A 17691-nucleotide genomic window follows, 5' to 3' on the forward strand; every position below is an offset into this window, starting at 1 on the left:
ATAACAGTGCTTGGACTTTTACTATGTTCTTTTGAATTAGTATTTTGGGTTCCTTTGGATATATTCACAGAAGTGGGATCACTGGGTCAAAAGGCAGATGTATTTTAAATTTTTTGAGGTATCTTCATACTGCTGTCCACAGAAGCTGCACCAATCTGCATTCCCTTCAACAGTGCAAAAGGGTTCCCCTTTCTCCACATCCTCGCCAGCACTTTGTTTCTTGATTTATTGATGATAGGCCACTCTGACAGGTGTGAGATGGCATCTCATTGTAGTTTTAATTTGCATTTCTCTGATAATAAGTAACATTAAGCATCTTTTCATATGTCTATTGGCCATCTGTATGTCCTCCTTGGAGAAATGTTTATTCAGGTCCTTCGCCCATTTTTCAATTGGGTTGTTTGTTTTTTTGATGTTAATTTTTGTAAGTTCTTTATAAATTTTGTATATTAACCCCTTATCAAAAGTATGTGTTCTCCCATTCTGTGGGTTGTCATTTTATTTTGTTAATGATTTCCTTTGCTGTGCAAAAAAGTTTTAGTTTAGTTTAGTCCTATCTGTTTATATTTTCTTTGTTTCCCTTGCCTGGGGAGATATGTCCAATAAAATATTGCTAAGAGCAATGTCCAAGATTTTGCTGCTTATGCTTTCTCCTATGATTTTTATGGTTTCAGGTCTAACATTTAAGTCTTTGATCCATTATTAATTTATTCTTGCGTGTGCTATAAGAAGGTGGTCTAGTTTCATTTTTCTTCACATACCTGTCAATTTTCCCAACACCATTTATTGACTAGACTATCTTTAGCCCATTGTATGTGCCTGCTTCCTCTGTCAAATATTAATTGGCTATAAAGGTGTCTGTTTATTTCTGGGCCCTCTATTCTGTTCCATTGATCTGTGTGTGTTTCTGTTTTTATGCCACTACCATGCTGTTTCAATTACTATGGCCTTATACTGTAGTCTGAGATTAGGTAACATGATTCCTCCAACTTTGTTCTTTCTTAGGATTGCTATTGCTACGTGGGGCCTTTTGTGGCTCCATATAAATTTTTGAAATATTTGTTTTAGTTCTGTGAAATCCATCAATTGAATCTTGATAGGAATTGCATTAAGTCTGTAATTTGCTTTGGGTAGAGTAGAAACTTTAAAGGTGTTAATTTTTCCTATTCATGAACACTATTTGTGCTTCCACTCATTTGTATCTTCTTCCATTCCTTTCTTCAGTGTCTTATAATTTTCCAAGTACACGTCTTTTACATCCTTGGTTAGGTTTATACCTAGGTATTTTATTCTTTTTGTAGCAATTGTGAATGGGATAGTTTTCTTAATATCACTTTGTATTAGTTTGTTATTGGCATATAAAAATGCTACTGATTTCTGGATATTTGTTTTGTATCCTGACACTTTGTTGAATTCATTAATCAGTTCTAGTAGTTTCTTGGTGGAATCTTTGGGGTTTCCTATGTATAATATCAGGTCATCTGCAAATAATGACAGTTTTACTTCTTCCTTTCCAATTTGGATGCCTTTTATTTCTTATCCTTGTCTGATTGCTGTGGTTAGTTTTATGTTGAATAAGAGAGGTGAAAGGAGACATTCATCCTTGTCTTGTTCCCGGTCTTAAGGGGAACACTTGCAATTTTTGCCTGTTGAGTATGATGCTGGCAACAAGTTTGTCATATATGGCCTTTATTATGTTTAAGTATGTTACCTCTATTCCCACTTTGCTGAGCATTTTGATCATAAATGGGTGCTGGATTTTATCAAAAGCTTTTCATGCATCTATTAATATGATCATATGGTTTTTATACTTCATTCTGTTTATGTGGTGAATCACATGCTTTGATTTGAGAGAGGTTTACCAACTTTGCATTCCCAGAATAAATTCCACTTGATCATAGCTTATGATCTTTTTTGATGCATTCCTGTATTTGGTTTGTTAATATTTTGCTGAGGATTTTAGAATCTATGTTCATCAGGGATATTGACCTATAATTTTCTTTCTTTACAGTGTCTTTATCTGGTTTGGGATTATGATAATGCTGGCTTTGTAAAATGATTTTTGGAGCCTTCCCTCCTCTTGAATTTTATGAAATATTTTAGAAGGAGAGGTGTTAGTTCTTCTCAGAATGTTTGGTAAAATTCACTTGTGAATCTGTCCAGCCCAGGGCTTTTGTTTGTTGGGAGTCTTTTGATTACTGCTTCAATTTCACCAGGTGTAATCTGTCTATTCCGATTCTATGATTCTTCCTGATTTAGTTTTGGAAGATCATATATTTATCCATTTTGTCTAGGTTGTCCAGTATGTTGGCATATAGTTGTTCATAATATTTTTTTACATTCCTTTGTATTTCTTTGGTGTCAATTGTTATTTTTCCTCTTTCATTTCTGATTTTATTTGATCCTTTCTTTCTTTTTCTTGGTGGGTCTGGTTAAAGGTTTGTCAATCTTGTTTATCTTTTCAAAGAACCAGCCTTTGTCTTCATTGATCATTTGTATCATTTTTTAAGACTCTATTTTGTTTATTTCTGCTCTGATCTTTATTGTTTCCTTCATTCTATTCATTTTGGGCTTTGTTTGTTGTTCTTTTTCAAGTTCCTTTATGTGTAAATTTAGATTGTTTATTTGCCCTTTTTCTTATTTTTTTGAGATAGGACTAAAATGCTATGAATTTCCCTCTTAGGATTGCTTTTCTAGTTTCCCACAAATTTTGGATTGTTGTGTACTCATTTTCATTTGTTTCAAGGTATCTTTTGATTTTTTCCTTGATTTCATTGTTGACCCATTCATTGTTTAATAACATGTTATTTAGCTTCTATGTCTTTGCGTGGTTTTCAGTGTTCTTGTGATTGATTTCTAGTTTCAAGCATTGTGGTCAGAGAAGATGCTTAATACGATTTCAACCTTCTTAAATTTATTGAGACTTGTTTTGTGTCTTAACATGTGGTCTATCCTAGAAAATGTTCCATGGGCACTTGAAATCTTCTACTTGAAATCTTGAATCTTCTACTTTGGAATGAAATGCTCTGAAGATAGCAGTTAAATCCATTTGATCTAATGTGTCATTTAAGGATGCTGTCTCCTTGTTGATTTTCTTCCTGGAAGATCTATCCATTGAAGTCAATGGGGTGTTAAAATCCCCAAGTATGAGTGTATTTCTGTCGATCTCTCCCTTTATGTCCATCAGGATTTGCTTCACATATTTAGGTGTTCCTGTGTTGGAGCACCTACATATTTACTAGGGTTAAATCCTCTTGTTGGACTGTTTTCTTTATCATTATGTAGTGTCCTTCTTTGTCTCTTACTATAGCCTTGGTTCTAAAGTCTTTTTTGTCAGATATAAGTGCAGCTACCCTAGCTTTTTTTCCCTTTCCACTTACATGAAATATCTTTTTCCATCCCTTTACATTTACTCTGTGTGTATCTTTCATTCTGAGATGGGTCTCTTGGAGGGAGCACATACACGGTCTTGTTTTCTTATCCATTTAGCTACCCTCTGTCTTTTGGTTGGAATATTTAAGCCATTTACATTTAAGGTGATTGTTGATAGATACATGTCTAGTGTCATTTTATTGTTAGGTTATTTTCCACTGTTTTTTTTTTCTTTCTCTTTTTCTTCTTCTTTTTAAAGAAAACCCTTTAACATTTGTTGCAGTACTGGTTTGGTGTTAATAAACTCCTTTGGCTTTTTCTTGTCTGGGAAGTTCCTTATTTCTCCTTTGATTTTAAATGATAGCCGTGCTGGGTAAAGTAGCCTTGGTTGCAGGTCCCTGCTTTTCATCACCTTGAATATCTCATGCCACTCCCTTCTGGACTGGAATGTTTCTGTTGAGAAATCAGATGATAGTCTAATTGGTGCTTCCTTGTAAGTAACTACCTGCTTTTCTATTGTGGCTTTTAGAATTCTCTCCTTGTCTTTAAGCCTTATCATTTTAATTATGATATGTCTCAGTGTAGGCCTGTTTGGGTCCAAGTTGTTTGGGACTCTCTGAGCTTCCTGGACTTATGTGTCTTTTTCCTTTACCAGGATAGGGAAGTTTTCAGTCATTATTTCTTTAAATAGGTTCTCAATCCCTTGCTTGCTCTCTTCTCCTTCTGATATTCTCATGATGTGTATGCTGTTATGCTTCATGTTGTCCAAAATGTTTCTTAAGCTCTCCTCATTTTTTTTTTAAGTTATTTTTTCTTTCCTCTGCTCTGCCTGGGTAATTTTTTCTACCTTGTCTTCCAAATCACTTATTCAATCCTCTGCTTCATCTAACCTACTGTTTATTCCTTTCAGTATATTATTTATTTCAGATATTGCATACTTTATTCCTGACTGGATCTTTTTTTTTATCATCTCTATATGTTTTTTCGTGTTGTTGAGTATCCTTATAATCATTACTCTAAACACGCTATCTAATAAATTGCTTGCCTCCATTTAATCTAGTTCTTCTCTGGAGAATTATCTTGTTCTTTCATTTGGGATCTGTTTCTGTGTCTTTCCATTTTGGCTGTTTCTTTGTATTTTCTGCCTTAGCTGCTAAGCTATCATCGATATAACCTCAAGCTGTTATCAGCAGCCTGGCTTAACCACCACACGCAGGACAGAGTAATTCCTGTGGGTATGGCTATTGCTTCCCCTCAGGCAGACACCACTTGGAGAGGAGAGCTCTACTAGAGAAAGGTGGCTTCTGGAGTATGGGAAAGGACTTAGCACAAGGATCCTGGTGGCTCTTCCTTCAGTTCTATCCCCAGAGCCAGCAGCCCCAGACTCTCCTCAAGTGTTTCTAGTCCACTCTGCCCTCCCTCTGCCGGGACCCAGGATGAGTGGCAGTCTTGTTGTGGTGAAGTGGTTTCTTCTGTCTGTCCTTGGTGATAAGGCTTCTCTCCAGCTAGTGTTCAGTTGGTTATTCAGAATGATTTTTCTACAATTTAATTGTAATTCCAGATTTTGTAATCCCAGATTGGTCCAGGAAGGAGGTGGGTGTAGCTTCCAGTTACTACTCTGCCATCTTGAATCCAGACTCTTATAATCTACCTCTTTTTAATCTGTATCTCTAATTTCTGTACAGGAGCTCAAGTGGTTCCTTTTTCTAGCTTTCTTCCACAAAGCACAGAAGTAAGAATAAGCTTGTGGAGCTAGACTGATTCAGGTTCCAGACCAGATTCAGCTGCTTCCTAACTGATCCTAGAATGACTTACTAACTGTATACTCTGAACAAATCTCTTCATCAATTTGTGCCTCAGTTTTCTTATCTGAAAAATGGGGTGATAATAGTATCTACTTCACAGAATTATTGTGAGGAGTATATATACTCCTTTACTTAACATTCTTAGGACAGAGCTGGGCACATGGTAAGTATAACATAAGCGCTAGTTGTCATTTTTCATCTGCTGCCTGTATATTGTTAGTAAATTGGCTATCCCCTCTCCACCCCACCCACCCAGGATATGGCCTGAGTTATTTTATGTTATTTCAGTTCCAAATGCCAAAACAAAACATACATACCCTCGTCCCTAGGGGCTTCAAATAATGCCTAACATGCTATTTCTGAAATGCTGACATTTCTAAAAATGCGGATCACTGTGGGCTTAGCAACCTAAAAACAGCCCAGGAAGTGAAACTTTCAAGAGGAATTCCAAATAATCAAGCCTTTGCTGACTCACAGAAAGGAAGAGAGGGGATGGAAGTATACATGGCCATTTCCTAGCTTTTTTCCCCCCTCTCGATTCTGTCAGCCCCACAGTTTAGAGAGCAGAAATGCATCTTTCTTCGAGTTTACAAGAGCTGCTACCCCAGCTCTTGTAGTGAGTTACAAGAATTAACTCATTTTCAAAAGGTGCATTAGTCTAGTAAAGTATAAAATATGGAGGCCCTGGAGAATCACCAGGGAATGAGGGGGATCTTACTGTGGATTCAGAGTGAGTCCTGGTTTTGGGCTTATGCTATTGTATGGGGGGCTGGTCAGAAGAACAAATTGGGATGCCTTTACCACTCTGATTCATAAAGGTCAGAATTGGTACCCATGACAGTGACATAAACTGTCAGCTATCTTGAATCCAAAGTCTCCTATCTCTGAGCATCACCATCAGCCCTATAATCCCCACCCCGCAGATAGGCTCAGTGGCCAGTGAGCTACCATTAATGGAGCTCTTGCTAAGTCCCTTACATAAATGATCTCATGGAACTTTCTAGGAGCCCCATTGACATGAAGATTAGAGCACAATAATGATGACCTTGGACCTTGTAGCCAGGCTGCACAGTGTGGATTCCAAGTTCCTATGTACTACTAGCTGTGCGTCCATAAGCAAGTTACCTGACCTCTCTATACACTAGTTTTCTCCTCTGTAAAATGGGGATACTAATAGTTCCTTCTTATTCTGGCTGTAGTGAAGATTAAATGAGTAAGCATCTGTAGCACTGAGAAGAATGCATGACACAATGACAGCTGTTTTTATCAACCCTCATCTTATAGATGTGGACCCTGAGGCCAGAAAGAGGGATCACCCAGGCACCATACACAGTTTGTAAAGCCGGGCCTCAAACTAGCTTTATGTGATCCACTGAGTGGAATTGCCCTCTGCTCAGAGGAGGCTAAAACACCCCCAAGAAGCCCCAAACCCACACCCTAGCACACCCCCACCCCAGTTCTCTCCTTCTTAAACACCATCTTCTCCCTCTGAACCTGGGTGTATCTTTTGAAGTGTTGAGATTAAATCTGCACAACTGTTGCAGGTGTGTCCAACCTTTTGGTGTCTCTGGGTCACACTAGAAGAAGAAGAGTTGTCTTGGGCCACACATTAAATACATTGTGACATGTAATCACAAAAAAAAATCTCATAATGTTTTAAGTAAATTTTCGATTTTGTGTTGGGATGAATTCATAGCTATCCTGGGATGCATGTGGCCTGCGAGTCGCAGGTTGGACACTCCTGGAACTTAAGGGGTTCAAATGGAGTTTTCCTGGCACTGAGAAGAGAAAGAAAATTCTGCCTCTCTCCCAGCTTGGGAAATGAAGGCAGTGGGTATGAAACTCTGAAGCTCCCGGAGTCAGAGGGCAGAGACTATGGGCTGCAGAAGAACTACATCCCACCCTCACCTGTGCAACCCCACTGCCCCACTTTCTGCTGAGTCTGGCACAGGATGCTAAAAGAAACTCGTCATGTTTTAAAACTTGAGTTCATCTAGAGGGGCTAGGGAGAAACAGATGAGCGGTGTGGCTTTCTATACCCTGGGGTTGGGGGCGGGGAGTATCAAGTTCCCCAGGAAACCGCTAGGTAGGTCCTTATCTGTCAGTCTTAGTCTTTGTCTGCCTGGCTTTGGCGTCTACCTTTTTCTATTTTAGTCTTTCTAGTAGGGATAAAGGGAGATGGAGTACCACTATATGTGTTTGTCTACCAGTCGGTCTGTGGTTGACTTTGCCCAGTATCATCTCATCTCTGCTTCCTTATCTTGACGTACCTATTTCTGTCTGCCTGACTGCCCTCAGTTCTCGCCAAAATTCTAACCCTTCTTTCACCTCTCTGCAAACCCTGGAGCCGCCCCACTGCGCAGAGGTCGAGGCCCGGGTGCTCAGCGGAAGGAGCTCTCACTCTGTGGGGGGGGGGGGGGGGCGTGGAATAAGGTGTGCGAGTCCGAGGAGCCCCCCCAGGCGCCCCCTACCGGCATGGGGTGGCCCTGGAAGTGCCAAGCGGGAGGCGGAGGCGTTGCAGGCCCGCGGGGCCCGGGTCTCCGCCTCGTTCCTTTCCTCCTACGCTGTGAGGCTGACCACCTTATGCGCGGCTCCTCCCCCGGCTCCCCGCCTCTCCAGTCAGCTCCCTGGGCGCCCCCGCCGCTGTCCTTGCCACTGCCTAAGAGCACCAAGCTTTCAGGCCGCCGAGGCCGCCGCACCACTAAACTTTCCCCGGAGCCGGCGACGGTGAGTAGGAGCCGGGGAAGGACAGGGCGTGGGTAGGGGCTGTAGCGGGGCCGCAGAGGCGGGGTCAGGCTATGTGCTGGCCAGGCTTGGGTCTAGGTATCCCGGGGGAGCCTGGCAGAGACCCCCGGAGCTTGCCGGCGTGGGGTGGGCGCGCCTGGGAGACCTCGGGACGTGGGTAGCTTTTGTAGGGTCCCGTAGCACTGCTCGCTCCATGGCACCCTCCTGGATACTCAGTGTGGCCAGTGCCCCGACGCACAGGCACCTGTGGCTTCCCCGGAATTGGCCAGGGTGCGCGCCCCGCGCGGCTGCCTGCGGGCTCTGATGCGGACAAGGCGAGTCTCCAGCCCTCCCCGAGCTGCCCTGGACTCTACCCGGAGTTTGATGCTAACCTTAGTCCCAGCCCATAGGCGATGGGCATCCATGATCTCTTTCGATTCTTCCTGTCATTTGATGGGACCTTACGTCCCTTTTGTTTGTGGCCGGGTATTATCATACCCATTTTACAGAGGAGGAAACAGGTTCAGAGAGGGAAAGTTGTGTCCAGGAGCACCAGCGAGTAAAGGAGAGAGCAAGGATTTTGAGCCCGAGCCGCCTGATCCAAACTACTTCACACGCAGGCGAGCCCCGGGTTCAGCGTCAACAGAAGTCAGTTGTGGGAAGGGTCAAGAACACCGCCCATGGTCTCCTGCAGCCCGGCTGCACGCCCAGGAGCGGCAGACGTGCGGCGCGGAGGGACCTTTGGTAAAATAGGAGGCCATCACTACTGCCTGCGAGGTAGAAGCGCTTGGGGGCTGCTCGTCCTTCTGCGCAAGGGTGGGAGGGCACTAAATTCTGGAGCCGGACAGAAGGAAACAGCGCAGAGAGTTGCTCCACATTTTTCTCGAAGGAGCCAAGGAAGTCCGGAGTAGAAGCTGGAGTGCAGTTCTTCACGGAAGCCACTTTCCCTTTCTAGGTCATTAGCCTGTTTGTCCCACCACCCCGCCCCAAGAAGATCCCACCCTAATCCCTGAGACTGAGGAGTCCCCAGGGAGCTGATAGTGCAGAGATGCTCCAGGCAGGGCCGCTGTCTACCGGCAGGGGGCTCTCACCTCAGACCTGGAGCCGGGCAAAGGAGACAGCGCAGAGAGTACTGTGGGAGCAATGTCCCCTGGCGGGAATGTGCTTGGGGAACTCAGTCCGTGATTGGGGATAAGCCCCTGTGACTGGGGCACAGATGAAGTGCATCTCCAGAGCATGAAGGAGGGAGGAGATGAGGGTCTCATAGGGAGAGGCTTGGATGCCCCAATCTTGGCTTTAATCTTGGAGCCAAACAGGAACCAGCAGAGACTGGGAGAGGGAGAGTGGATGGAATGATCAGAGTATCATTAAATCCCATTTAGTTCTCACAGCAGCCTTGCAAGGTAGGCACCATTATTACTAGCCTCTTTAGTCTATGATAGTCTTTGAGGCTCAGAGAAGTTAAGTACTTGCATGAGGTTACCCAGCTGGTCCATGGCAGAGTCAGGATTTGAACACAGGTCTCACCTTACTCCTTTCAGATTATTAGTGACACTTAGGCTGCAGATGGGACCTTGGTCCCTCCTGCTTGTGGCTGTCAGAAGCAAAGGTGAAGACTAGAGAGATGCCAGCCAACAGAGTCCCTGTTGCCCCTACATGGGCTCTCCTCTCTCTCTGATAGGTGTCCTGCAGGAGGCCTACTGCTGAGTGGGTGATCACTCACCGGAATCCCTAACAGCTCCACGTAAATACCCTCATATCTTCAGGGCTTGCTAGACCTTCATACACAAGCTCAAGGCAGCCTGTTACTGCTGGCTGTCTCAGGACATATTTTCTTGGTGGAGGAAGAGTCTGTAGGGAAGCCTGTATCATTTTCAAGTATGACAGAGAATCCTTCCAAGGTGGGAGTGGCCCAGCACTGCCTGTCCAAGATTTCAGAGCTGGGTGGAGACTGGAGCTGCCTGCCAAGGTCCCAGTAGCCCAGAGGACTTTGGGCAGTCCTGGGCCAGGAGTGGTTCCTCTTAGGGTCCCTCAGCTTAGAGTCCGAGGTAGGAAGAACATCCTCTCCTTGGACTCTCAGAATTGTGTTTGTGCTTTCCTTTTTACCATCAAGGAGCGACTGAGGGAAAATGGTGTGGCTTTCCGTAACAAAGAGGAGGCATAGCCAAGAGATCAGATTGTGGATTCTGGAGCTGGCTCAAATCCCAGTGCTGTCACTGAGGAGCTCCGCAGCATTGGGCAGGTTGCTCTACTTCTCTATTCTTCAGTTCTCCATGAGCAGAACAGGAGCGTTCGTAACACCTTCCTCACTGGTTTGGTGAGAGAACTGTGTATATGTGCATAAAGCACCTAAATGGTGCCCGATAGTACAAAGAAGTGCTATTTAAAGCTATTTAAATGTTAGTTCTCATTAGTGTTACTATGAAGATCAAACAGGCTAGCTTTTATCCTGGCTCTGCCACCTGCAAGCTGCCCCACCTCTGCTAGCCTGCTTTGTCACCTGTAAAGTGGGCATAGGTCTAGATACAAATGTGTGTCCCAGAAGGCTTAGTGCAGTCTCACTTAGTGCAAGCTTTAAACAGCCGAAACCCGAAGTCTCAGTGCAGACTTATTTAAACTTCTGGTGCTCTACTAGGTACTCAGCAAACACTGGCATTGCCACAATTATTATGCCCAACCTCCCTCCTTCGTGCTGTGGCTTGAACTTCATGCCCTGGCTTGGCTCTGAGCAGCATGGATCTGGGACAGTTTTCTGGCTTGTGCGGGCAGGAAAAAAGCTCTTCCTATCTTTCAGCCCAAGTTCACTCTTAGTGGTTATTTCGCAGGTCCCCAAGGGACAAATGTGGGCCTCTTGGTGGTTGTGGGATGTCGGAGGGTGGGTCTGAAGTTCATTTCACAAGGTCTATCTACAGATGCCATGTATTCACCAAGGCAAAGTTTTCGGCAGAATACACCACCCCAGCTGCCTTTTGTGTTATCCTACTGATTGGGGATATTTTGTTTACCTTCCAGGTAAAGTGGATATATCCAGAGTTCGGAATTTTCTTTTTCCCTTAAAGACAGAATGGTGGAGTAAAAAAAAAAAAGAGAGAGAGAGAGAGAAATCAGCTTAGGGTTAGAACCCCAGCCTTGAACCTTTAAACTGAATGACCTTGGGCATCAGTTTCCTTATCTGCAAAATGGCTATTAATCATATTTTCCAATGTCTGTTTCTCAGGATGGAAAAACAGAGAAAAGAAGGGAAAATGCAGGTAGTTTAAATGGCAAAGAATTACATGCAATTGTAAGTAATTCTCATTAGCATTCAAGCTGGCCATTAGCAGTAATTGCTCCTGATCCAAGACATTGTATCTGAAAGATGTACCTGCAGAGGATCATTCGAGCCCTGGTCACCTGCTGCCCTCCTTTTCACAGTGATGCTGAACATTTCTGAATTGTGGAATATAATTATAATGAAGCTCCTGTATCTTCTTTGTAAGTGACTCACTTTTGCCATTAATGGTAGCAGAGGACTCAGGAGCACACTCATTGGGAACAATACCGCTGATGCTGAGGGAAGAGAGGCCAGGATGCCTCTCCTCTTTTCTGCATTCACTTTCCTTGCTGTAATTCTCCAGTGATAATGCACGAGAATCACATGGACCAGGATCGAAGCTGACAGCTCTCCATTTGTGCAGCAGCTTGGATAGCAAGGCCCATTGAAACTTGATGCTGCCAGTAGAAGGGATGTTAGAAATCATTACATCGCTTCAGAGAGGATGGAGCAGAGGAGCTTGAGGAAGGCACCTCTGGGGAGTGCCTTAAAAGCATAAACTCTGGTGTCCAACAGACCTGAGTTTGAGTCTTGGCTCTGCCAGCTCGTTAGTTGTGGTATGATTTTTGGCTACCTTCTTAACTAGACCCACTGCTCTGTAGAGCAGGGATGATGTCCGTCTTATTCACCAGGGTATTCACAGCTCCTAGCACCTAGAAGAAGCTCATGAATGCTGAATAAATGAATTAATATATTGATAACAAGTTCTTTGATTGAGCCTGAGCTTTGTCATGTGTAAAATGGGACTAACATAGCACCTTCCTTGTAGGTTGTTATGAGGACTAAATGAGGAAATGTTATGCACAGAATAAGCATTCAGCACTGCCCTTGGTGACAAATTGATGAGAGGAAACAAGAACACAGATGGACTAATCTGGGAGAGGAAACTTTTTCCCCACCCTCAGACCAACAAGGGGCGGTAATGCTAGTCATAGGAATCCCCTGCATTTATACAGCACTCTGCAAAGGGCTTTCGTATCCATTGACTCCTGACAACTAGATAGAATGGTTATTCCTGTTTTACAGGGAGGAAACTGAGGTTCAGGGGGGTGGTGGAACACCCAGAGCCACACATTTTAGAAGTAACAGGAGGTGGAATATACGCTCAGGTTGCTCTGATCTGCTAGCCGCTGTTGCTGAGTTCTCTATTGCTCCACAGAGGGTGTATGGTGCGGTGCTTATTTAGGACATCTTTGACTTCTCATGGTACAGTTTCCTGATTTTCCCTCGGTGGTCTTGCACATCTTCTTTTAGTTGCACTGCTAGTTATTTGATATTTTGCATCCTATTATAAATAATATATCTATTTTTAAACTTAATGCTCTATTGACTACTTTTTGGAAAAATATGTCTTCATTTTGCACATTGATTTTGTATCCAGAAATCTTGCTACTCTCTTACCAATTAAACAATGTAGTTTTAGATTCTTTTGGAAACACTACGTATATTATTATAGGAGGTGAAAATAACAGTTTTGGTTTTTTCTTTCCAATCTTATTGTTCCTTTTTTTCCCTTTATTTGTTTTCCCTTGCCTACTGTCATGGCTGTAAGACCTTAGTACAATAATGAACAACCCAGGCATGTGCTCTGACGGGGAATCGAACCAGTGACATTTTGGTCTGTGGAAGAACGCCCAACCTACTGAGCCACAGCAGTCAGGGCTGCTGACCTTTTTGTTTAGAATTTTAACATCATGAGTTCATGAGTGAGATCCATTGTCAATTTTCCTTTCTGGTGCTTACTTGTCAGTCTTTGGTGTCTAGGTTATGCTGGCCTCATGAAATATTGCGGGCAGTATTCCTACTTCTTTGGTTCTCTGGAAAAGATTGTGCAATCTGGGTGTTATTCTTGCTGAGTGCCTAGCGAAACTCACCAGTGTGGTCCCCAGTGAGTGGAAGCTAAAGTGTGTGTGGGGGGGGGGGCTGGGCAGCCCGTGCAGCTCACTCTGAGGAGGAACTTTCCAACAGTGGAAAGCTAGGCTGCCTCAGGCAGGAGTGGATGGGGACTGCGACCCTGGCTGTCCCGAGTGCTGCAGGGGGAGCTGATCCTTAGGCACTGGGTAGGGTTCTTCCAACCAAGGATGAAGGAAGCTCAGCCCAGGGTGAAAGTCTGATGCCTGTAAGTTCCATTTGAGTCTCCTTCTGCTTCTAAAATCGCTGCAGCTGCAGACAGTATTCTTGCCGTGAATTATTATTCCCTGGTGCCCACATGGAGGGACCTGACTCCATGGACCATTCTTCTTCCAGTTGGTAGAAGAGGCTTTCCCTCTCCGTGTTATCAGTCTGTCTGAATCCCCAGATTATAACCTGGGGCCACACTTTTCCTGCTGATTCCCCTTATCCACTCAGGGCTGCTATATTTGGGGAAGATTCTCAGCCAAATCTTCCCTCAATCCTCTTTTACTTAAAAGTATCAGGCACTGTGCTAATTTGTATCATCTCTCTTAATTCCCAAAACAATGCTATGAGGTAGTTACTCTTAGTCACATTATTTAGATTAGCAAAACAAAGTTTCTAATCGTCATTGTTTTAATGGTTGCATCTTTCACACTAAGTTATAACTCTCTAACCTGTTTGGGTTTAGGTATAAGATAAAGGTCTAAATTAATTTTTTTGTTCCTATAGGTACCAGTTGTCCCCATCCTGTTTACTGACTCACTCTTCCTTTTCTCATCTATGCCACCTGTATCAGACACTAACTTACTCCACATCGTCTGAAGCAGAGCTGTGGCATTGCACAGCCCCAGGGGGCACCATTCGTAGGCCTCAAGGTATGTGACCTGGAAACCCTGCCATTAGTAGCAGGTCTCTTTCCAGGCTGTCTCTTCTGGTGTTGAACTTTCTGCTGGTTCTAGTGGATGACCATTATCAGGGTAATGGCAGGAAACAGGACAAAGGCCAACGAGGCACAGCCCAGGTGGAGGGGAGGAGTGGGGATCTGGGCCATGCTGCTTTGATGCATAGAGTATGTTTTCATAGCTAGCAAAGGCATCTGCTTTCCTCTTCTTCTCTCAAACTTTCTAGACAATTTTCACTTGGTGTATTCTTTCAGGAGAGCCTCATTTATTTACTAGCTGGCTTTTCTCTGTTCCTGGAAAGAATCATCATTTAATAAATCTACCTGCTGTCCCTCTGCCTGAACCCATGTGAAGCACAGTTCCATGCCCAGCCCATGTGTGGTCTGGAGCATCTGTTGATGTGACTGTTTGTTGATCCTGGACCCATAATGAAAGCCTCACTTTTCTTTCCTCTGTCTACTGCCTCTAACTGCCTGTATGGCAGGGCCAGCCTGAGGGGCCCATCATGGGCCTCTGACAGATCCCAGTTTCAGTCTCCTTGGAAAATGACGATCTGGCTCTTCAAAGCACCTCCCAGGGGCTCCCCAGAACAAATTCAAGGGAAACCATGAATTCTGCATTTAAATCAGACCACCACAATCTCCCAAAAACAAGTTTGTGCACGGCAGAAAGAGACAGAGACAAAATGAGATTGTAGGTGTAAATTCAGTTACATAAAGGATGCCCATATATTCAGTTTACAGTTATGGGCAAAAGTTCCAGGCCCAGATGCTGTAGATCCCAATCTGGCTCCCACACTTTCCAGAGTGTGTCACAGAGAAGTTATCCAGCCTATATTTGCTTGGATTGCTTCGACTGTAAAATGGGATTAGTGACTGCATCAACAGAAAGGCTCGTTATGAGTGTTAAATGAGTCATGAAATTCCGAGGAATTAATATTTGAGAAGCACTTACCAACAGAGCCTGGCAACTTGTAACTGTTTATTAAAGAAACCACCTGTTTTCAACCAGTGTACCGTGGCATGGATGTGCCACAAGAATTTTTAAAACATGCAATACCTGGCTATTTAGTCAGTGGCACTTACCTCTCTTCCCTCAAATTGTCTAATAAGAAAATGACAACAGCCAACATAACAATAGCTGTCTGGTATGAATAAATCAAAATTATACCTATTTTTTGTCATATTGGCAAAAATATTTTTCGATGGGTTGCAGAATTTTAGTAATTAGTTTATGTGTGCCTTGACATGAAAAAGGTTGAAAATTTCTGAAATAAACCAATTAATAAAGTCATTTTGTCATGTTCCAAAACAAACTCTATTGGCTTTTCATTATTTGAAATTGCATCAATTCTGCATATCAGTTTTTGACCTGCCTTGTGTAATTAGTGTTTTTCTGTGTAAAGATGTTTTCTCTCAAATTAGACTGGAAGCTACTTCAGGGCAGCTATGTACCACTTTCCTGGAGCTCTCCAAGGTAAGGTTCTTTTTTAAAAGTGCTAGAACCAAGAAGCAAGTGGGTTTGGTGGCATTAGTTGAGGTTTCAGAGGCTGGACCTGGACTCACATCTGATGCCATCAATAGTTACCATTCTGATCTCAGAGGAAGCTTTTTAACCTCCCTGGCCTCAGTTTACTCATCTGTAAAAGGGGAATAATAATAATGACAATGATACTCATCTCACGACATTGCTGAGAGCCTCTTCCCACAGATCTTGCAATGAATAACACCTTCTTATGGCTGAAAACTCAGATGGCCCTTCCTTCCCTGGCCACCCCATTTTTACCCCCACACCAATGCAGTTATTCCCCATTGATTTTCCTTAGACCCTCTCTCCCCCACAGACTGCCAGCTCCAGGAGTATAGGGACATTATCTGTCTGGTTTGCTGCTAAACCTGCAGTGCCTTCATCAGTTAGCACCTGGCACCTAGTGAATTTGCAACAAAAATTTATTCAATGAAGGAAGTAAGATTACGTTGAGATCCTTAAAGATAAGAGCATGACCAGAGTGTGCAAATGGTGGCGAAGACCACCAACATGGTGAGTGTCCCAGGTGCATTGTAGCATTCACACACCTGAAACTGCGATTAGGCATTTTGAAAGTAGTAAGAAACACTGAGCAAAGATGAGCTCTTCTCACGATTGTATCAGGAGCTCAATAAATATTTGTCAGTCATTTAGTGATTGATTCTTACAGCATCCAGCACTAGGCTTGACCGAGGCCCTGAGAAGCTCCAAGAAAGAGTTAGGAATACAAGACAAGGTTTTCTCCCACTGCTCAGTCCTGTCGGGTGATGGGATGGGATATAACTCCTTCGCCTGGTGTGAGTTCTGGACCAACTGAGAATTAAGATGAAAAGCAGGGCAGCTGGAGAGCAAATGTCACAGTGGCTGTGCTGACATTGGGGCATGCAGCTGGCTAATGCTGAAAGCCAGAATGGGCGGGTGTTCCTGCTGGTGCAGTGCAGGCAGTGCTGGGGCCCTGCAGAGGGGCCCCTTCTCCTTCCTGGTAGGTAGGGAACAGGCCCAGATGTATGCTCCCTGCAAGCAGCCTGGCTCTTATGAGGAGCAGAAAAGAGCCTGAGTTTACTTTACCTATTTCATCTCTCAAACTCACTCATAAATATGTGGCCCCATGCACAAATGAGGAGGGGGAGAGAGGCAGGGGTGTGGAGGTAGTAAAACTCCCATTACTTGAAAAGAAACATGAGGAAGAAAACAGGGTAAGAAGCCCTGTGTGGGGGGAGGTGAGCTCAAGAGAGGCAGGGAGATCCAGAGACCTCTAATGCCTGATTATTATTCATACCAATAGAGTATGAAAGAGAGTCCCTGACCTTTCTGATCCCTCCGATCCATCTGACAGAGTAAAGGAACTGTCACCTATTAAGAAAGCACTCCTGGCCAGGGCTTTCCAAGCATTATGTTGCCTGGTCTTTTCTACATCCCTGTGAAATAAGTATTAGTATGCTCATTATATAGATAAGAAAACTGAGGCTAGAGATATTAACCAACTTAGGCTAGACTGAAACTGGGGAGACCCATAAGGAGGCTATTATAGTAGTCCAGATGAGAGAGGATAGTCACTTGGACCAGGGGGTGGTGGCAATGGAGAGAAATGGACAGACTGAGATGATTTTGGAGTAGACACATCAGGATTGACAGGTGGCTGAGTGTGGTGAGGTTGCGTGGGGCATTACTGGAGGACTGTTAAAGCAGTGCTGTTGGGTAACTGAGATTTTTTTGTTTTGTTTTTTGCTCTTTGGGTAGAATAGAGGTGGCCCTCCTGGGCAACAATTATTCAAAGAATTAAGAATTCCACAGGCATCACATCTGCACATCTCAGGGGAATTGAAACTGATGATCACTCTTTTTTTCCAAAAGACTTTATTTATTTTTAGAAAGAGGGGAAGGGAGAGAGAAAGAGAGAGAAACATCAGTCAGTAGCCTCTTGCATACCCCAACCAGGGACCTGTCCTGCAACCCAGGCATGTGCCCTGACTGGGAATTGAACTGGTGACCTTTTGGTCTATGGACGACACCCAAACCTCTGAGCCACACCAGTTGGGGCAAGAATTCCACAGGCACCACATCTGCACATCTCAGGGGAACTGAAACTGATGATCACTCACTCTTAATTGGAAGTGCTAGCTGGAGCATACTTAGAATTAAAACATGCAGG

At 43.9% G+C, this 17691-nt stretch overlaps 1 protein-coding gene across 2 annotated transcripts in view; it reads left to right on the plus strand.

The window, feature by feature from the left end:
- Window positions 1–7708: 7708 nt before the first annotated feature.
- HRH1 (histamine receptor H1) overlaps window positions 7709–17691 on the plus strand; it is a 91737-nt gene continuing 81754 nt past the window's right edge. For both annotated transcript variants that reach the window (XM_045192415.2, XM_045192416.2), the window contains exon 1: window positions 7709–7904. The gene's annotated coding sequence lies outside the window, so the exon portion shown is untranslated. The remainder of the gene's footprint in view (window positions 7905–17691) is intronic.

The sequence above is a fragment of the Desmodus rotundus genome, chromosome 8, assembly GCF_022682495.2.
Source record: "Desmodus rotundus isolate HL8 chromosome 8, HLdesRot8A.1, whole genome shotgun sequence".
Lineage (NCBI taxonomy): Eukaryota > Metazoa > Chordata > Mammalia > Chiroptera > Phyllostomidae > Desmodus > Desmodus rotundus.